The sequence below is a fragment of the Cucurbita moschata genome, unplaced genomic scaffold (assembly GCF_002738365.1).
Source record: "Cucurbita moschata cultivar Rifu unplaced genomic scaffold, Cmos_1.0 Cmo_Scf00044, whole genome shotgun sequence".
In the NCBI taxonomy this organism is placed as follows: Eukaryota; Viridiplantae; Streptophyta; class Magnoliopsida; order Cucurbitales; family Cucurbitaceae; genus Cucurbita; species Cucurbita moschata.
In genome coordinates, this window is record NW_019268560.1 from 1066270 (window position 1) to 1073258 (window position 6989).

A 6989-nucleotide genomic window follows, 5' to 3' on the forward strand; every position below is an offset into this window, starting at 1 on the left:
CTATTCTAACCTATACTAGAAATGAAAAAAAAAACAACCAACTACCCTATGCATGTGCCACGATCCTGAGGTGTCCGATGTCGTCGTCGTTGTCACATGGGTGCCTTGCCCTTATCTGCAAAAGTAAAGTAGCACGAGGCTTGAGTATTTCTAAAATACTCAGTAAGTGACCCCCTATCGGGGTTATGCGACAAACACATGCAATGAAATGATGGGACCTATCGTTCCGTTTCGTTTCATTTCGTTTCGTTTCTTTTTCGTTTCATTTTGTTTCGTTTCTTTTTTGTTTCGTTTCGTTTCGTTTCATTTCGTTTTCCCAATGGTGTAGTCCTAACAGGTAATCGTGGACGTGTACCATATACTCTACACGCAGCCCATATGTGCGAGTATGGGCTCACCAGCTAGTTCGCACACCGCTGGGCCACTGTCCCTAGCCGGTGGGCATGCACTAGGGGCCCACCGGGACCCGTTAAAACTAAAACCGTCACGGCAGCGCTATGCAGAGCATAACGATCGTTGTCCTGCCATTTGGATGTACGCGTCCGTACCCTCGTGATGGGATAGGGGTATCACCCCAAATGCATGAACACACAATATGCATGAGGTCCCACTAGTCCTACAGTCATCATTTAATGAGCATAACCCCGCGTCACGTTTTCATGCTTATATGTCATTCTCATTCTCATTTCGTTACATATCATACATATTCCTAGCGGGGTTATGTATCATGCAATTTATCGTATTTCATGTCATGCAATTCATTCAATCACATTCCCATACTCATACAACAAGCCATAATCGTACACGGGTCACACATCGTCACATGCATTCATATCACATCCAATAAGCAGCATAAATAACATACATTCACGTTCACATGATTTCGTACTTAAGCATATTAAGCTAGCATACAATTTAATGGCACGTGCATAACCACGGGCACATGCCAACATACAGCAATTAATGTGTAACCTACAACGGGTGAGCCACTTACTTGGTAGGCCTTAGCCGAAGTACTCCCTAGAATATAACGTAAGCTCCTAGCTCCTCGTGGACGTTCTACGCTTCCGTTGGTGGTTGGTTCCTATTGGTTCAGGAGTCACTTTCGTTAGTATTCCACAAATAATAATAAATTCCCAACTGGAATTTGTGAAATATGACCTTAAAATGTTCCCTTTTACCTTAAACAGGGCTGAAACCAGGTCCGGGAGGGTCGAAACGGTGTCAAACGGGCTGAAAACAGGTTTCCCGAGCCGAATAAGACACCGGAGCCGAGGAGCCGCCGCCGAGCCGATGAAGCCGCCTGAGCCGAGAGGAGCCGCGCTGCAGACGTGACACGTGGAACAATCAGAGAGCGACGCGTGTGCAGGCATCTCGGGTCGAGGCGCGGGTTAACGGGTCGCTCGCGGGTCTCGGGTTGAACGCGGGTGACGGGCCGCGCGGTGATGGGCCGGCTCGCGGGTGATGGGCCGCGGGGTGATGGGTTCTGGGCTGACCAAAGGGATGGGGTTCGGTTCGGGTTTTCGGATCTGGATCTCGGGTCGGACTTTGTCCTCTTCGCCCGACTGCCTGCACGATTTTTTGGCGATCTCTCTCTCTCCCCGACAACGTCGTCCCGACGTCCTTTTTCCTTTTTTTTCCCCCGTTCCCGAGCGTATCCTTCACCCTAACCCCATTTTTTGTACAGATTTCGTTGGTAAGGGCCTCGCACTTCCAGATCTGGAGAAGCTCGGAAGTCCGCCGTTCCGTCTTCCTTGCCGACGGTGTTCAGCGTACGGGATTCGTTTAAAACCTACTCCTGATGTGTGTAAAGGGTTCTAGGATTACTTTTGTGGTGTGAAATGGGGGTTTTCGACGTCGATTCGTACGGTTCGGCTTCGCCGAAGTTCCGTCGGTTTTCTGTTCTCTCTCCTTTTTCCTTACCGTTTTCGTTTCTTTGCAGGTTCTTTTAGGGTGTTGAAGGTCGGGGACGCGATTTGTGGCATCCCAGCCCTCGGCCGCCCTTTGTGGGTCGTGTGCGAGCGAAAACGCCAAAGTTTTCGGCTCTACCGACGACCATCATTCTTTTTTTTTCTTTTTTTTTTGGTCCCGTTACAATGATAGTATTTTATGATGTAGTTTTAAATGTTTAATTCCACATAAGAGCATAGGTTATGAATACGATAACGATTTTAGGTTAGTAGAAATCTAGGGTTGTTATAGTTGGTCCCAGAGCTTTAGGTTATAGATTATGTACACTAGCCTACGAGGTTATAGATTATAGATTATGTTTCATGGTCCCACCGCTAATGTCTCATTACCGTCTGGTATGTCACGCGTAAAATAATTTGAAATTTTATATTATTTACCATAACTTCTAATGATAAAAATTTTGATTTTTCAACCATCCTTAAAAGGAAACTTTTTTTTTATTCTTTTTCTTTTATCTCATGAATGTTTTCATTCATTTAAGGTATTCCGAAATTAATGATTTGAAATTAATTTTATTTGTATTGAAATTTTAGATTCATTATATATCTTATTTAACTTAATTAAACTTGTATTAGGTTTTAAACCATTTGATCGAGATTCCAAACATTTATAACATAATATAAAAAATATGGAGAATTAGATACATATATAGTTATTGATAAGAAGCAAGAAGTCTAATTGGAGAATCCAAAGAAGTTGATAAGGTTGTTCTTGTTGTTAAGGTCAGTGAACACAAGGGTGCCATATGTTCGGCTACTAGTCCCCTCAAGAGCTGTCAATCGAAGGTTATAGTTGGTCCCGGCCACAATTTGCATTTCTCCACTAATCACTCTTTGGAAGTGGAGTTGAGTTTTTGCCTTTTTATTGTGTTCATTGACTGCGAACTCACCTAAGCTCTGAATCTTTGGGTCATCTAAGTTTTCTATTGGTTTGTAGCTGCCAGCCAAATCTAAACGTTGGGTTGCAGCTACGAGCGACGATAGCGATAGGATGTAGAGGAGAAGAGAAGCCACGAGGAAAAGAGCCTTAGCCATGGTGATAAAGTTTGAAGATAATGAAGAGTATTTGATGGTTTGCTTAAGGAGAAGGTTGGTGGGTATTTATAGAAATGGATAAATGTATGAATGGGAAGGAGGTTTCAATTTTTTAAAAATAGTTGGTTCATATTCTTTTTATAGGTTACTAATACAGTTTAATTCTAGGTGGTACCTATAAAAATAAAAAATAAAAAAGTCATTTATGGTCTACCTAAAATTAATCAAATAAGGTAATTACTATAGTAAATAAATAAGTAAATAGTCTATTATGATCCTTAAATCAAAAGAAAAAATAATAATAAATAAAAAATAAAATATAGCTATCTTATCGAAGCTGCTCTCAAAGACCTCTCATACGTCTCCCACCTATCTCTCTCCTAATCCAACTCAGTCACCAAGAATGTATCAGTTGTTCGAATAAAAAAAAATGCAGTTTTAACGGGAGATGATACAAATTTAGTTATAAAGATTTTGCTTTGTTATAACTATAAATTAGATTTACGAACAAAGATTTTGCTATGTTATTATGAAAGTCATATTTGAGATTTTGCTTTTAATTTTAAAATTATTCATTAAATGCATTCTTTTTTATATATATAAAAACAAACCCATAGGTTTATTCTAATTAAGATTTATTAAATTATAAATAAAAATGAGCTATAACAAAACTCTATTTAAAAATGATTTTATCTCGAGATATTTATTAAAAAAACACTTTTATTTAAACACTAACATGAGAGTTGAATAAATCGCGTTTCAATTAATAATTTGAAATAAGCACAAAATGTGATTAATTTTTATTTTAAATTTAAAATAGGGTAATTCACACTAAAATCAATCTAACCAATATAATTTAAGGGTGAACGAGCAGCTTCTGAAAAGGAAAGGATTGTAGTTTTATTTCCGATTCTTGACCTATATAAGACAACACTTATTAGGATAAAATTACGATATCTAATACGATGGTTCACACTTACAAAGAACTCATTAAACTTGTTAATAATGTCGTTAACCAAATTAGTGATAACTAAATATTATGAAAATAAGAGTTATTCTTGTATATATTGTATTTTAGCATTGTACTATCAAATTGGTTCATCGTAGATAAGCCATAACATTTAACAAAATGCTTCAGATATTTATATAACAAAAAAAAAAAGTATATTCTACTATCGAGATTGTTCCTATCTTGCGTGTTCGGTATTTGGAAGGGAGTTCTTTCGATCCATGTGGCTTTAGTTGTTAATTTAAACGTTGGCTGTCTCCTCAAGTGGCTTGTTGAAAATTCCCGTGAATAGCATGTGCGGGATGTTTAGATGTTCCTACATAGTATATAATGTTACAAAATCATCAATATCTCAATAGTCAAGTCCGACAATTGTATGAGCATTATCTATATATTTTAGGAAAAATGAACGAGGTATTTTAAGAACAGAGATATCTAGGTCTTTTAGAAAAATGATTGAAGTATTTTAAGAATAAAGATATATGAAGGGGATGAACTCTTCATCCACGTAGCGCAGAAACATTGGGAACCGTTTTGATTTTATTATGAATTAAAACAAAAGCAGTAAAACTCTACCTTTGTAGAAACCCTAGCTTGCAAGTCCTTAGAGTTTTCCAACCATGCAAAAACTCTTCAACATTCCACGAGATCCAGGCTTATAGGTGCCTCTTGAAAGAAAATCCCTAAACTATTGAAGAAAAATAATCTCGAGAATTCTGTGGAGATGTAATTTTATTCTCCAGAAAATGTGAGAGAATTGGTATATTTTAGCTCAACCCGAAGCTCTTATTTATAGAGACTTTTGGACAATCTTTGTCAAATAATATATTTGCATATTTAATAATTATGATATAATACCTTATACACATCATATTTAGATAGTATAAGATATCCTAATTAATTTGAATCAAATATATTTTTATTTAATGTATCAAAAACATATTAATTGATTTAATATTTAATTGTATCAAATACAATAAATATATTTTTCTCTTTTTAATATATCTAATATATTAAATATTAATTTGAACGCTTTAAATTAATATTTTTTCTCTATTTATATTTAACATATCTAATATATTAAATATTAATTCGAACAGATTAAATATATTTTCTCTATTTATTTAATATATCTAATATATTAAATATTAATTTGACATTTCAAATTAAATTTATTTTTTCTTTTATATTTAATATATCTAATATATTAAATATCAATTTGAACTTTTCAAATTTTCTTTCAAATAAATGGAACCTTTTAGCGTTACTATAAGCTAGCAAGGGACCTTATGGACCTACCGATTATAAGCTCCAATGATATAAAAGTAATTAATTAAACTCTTTAATTAATCAATTTTCTTTCATTAACTATAAGTCACTCCACTATAGACCTAGAGTTGCACTCTTATGCACTGTAGCACAAGTTATATCCATTGATATAACCATTACAAGCAAGTCGATCCTTCGAGTTGTTCATAATTACAGCTAGGTCAAAAGTCCGTTTAGCCCTATAATTACATCTTTCACCTTAAGTACTAGTGATTCTCTAATGAACAATTTGTCTATGATCCAATCATAAACCAAGTCCCTCTCTGGCCAATGAGACGGTGGGGCCTATTGTTCAAGTCCCGAAATCAGTACTTAACAGAATAACTCATCTACTTTTTTTATATGGAAAAGAGTGAATTCCGTCTCATGATATTATGTTCCCAACTTCCTCTGGCCAATGAGAGGGTGGGGCCCATTGTTCCAGTCCCGAAATCAGTACTGAAGAGAATAACTCATCTACTTTCCTTATATGGAAACGAGTGAATTCAGTCTCATGATATTATGTTCCCAACTTCCTATTTGGTCAAGTCCCGAAAATAGTAGGCATATTGAATCGGTTAAAAAAGTCATTCTCACCCATGTAAATTAGAGGACAAGCCCTCACAGCCACGAGTTCATAACTCACTCACGATTAAGAATGAGTCGCATATGATCATTATGTGAAATATTAATTTTCTTAATTAACGGACTTATAAAGAGAGATTAAATATTTTTTTGTCCAGTCTTATACAAACTCATTGTATAGGATACCCCCACTTACATGTCTCCACATGAATGATTTGAATCAAATCATTTGTAACGATTACAAAGTTGACCGTATCAATAGTGTTACCAGATAAGGCACCTAACCTTATCCATATACTATAGACTCCTTGGTTTATTACTTGAACACGATCCTCTTGTATGTCAACCATATACTCTTCAAGATTACATTAATAACCTTGGATTGTCATACAATGGATAACAATTAAATTTCTTTAGTTTATTACTTGAACACGATTCTCTTGTATGTCAATCATATACCGTTAAAGATTACATTAATAACCTTGGATTTTCATACCATGGATAACAATTAAATTACAAATAAAATAATAAATTATTGTTAAAAACTAAATAATTAATTACGAGACTTTAGGGCATAAATCCTAACAAAATGATTGTGCGTGTTGTATCCTACTCATATCGTTTCATGAACATATCCTAACTATACCGTTGCATAAACGTATCCTATCTTAAACATATGATTGAACACATCATAACGTAAGAGTTATCATAATAGCTCAAACATATCAATAGTGTCACATATGTTTGTTTTGTTAGAAACACGTTATTTGATTGGCATCGAACTCAAATGTGTGTTGAAAGTTAGGACAAAGTACACCACTCTGACAAACCCATCATTAATGAAAATTTCTTAGTATATTTCATATATTTTTATTTAGCTCAAGTCAACCCAAGGGTTCTGTACATGAACCCAAAACCGAACCGAGTCAGTTCGGATTTAGAAAAATGAACCCAAACCAACCCGAAAAGCTAATCCAACCCAACCACACCCTTCTAGTTTGGGTTGGATTGGTCTGGGTTGTCGGATTGTCGGGTTGAATGTACACCCCTGCAGCATAAAGATTATTTTTGTTTTTAGTCGA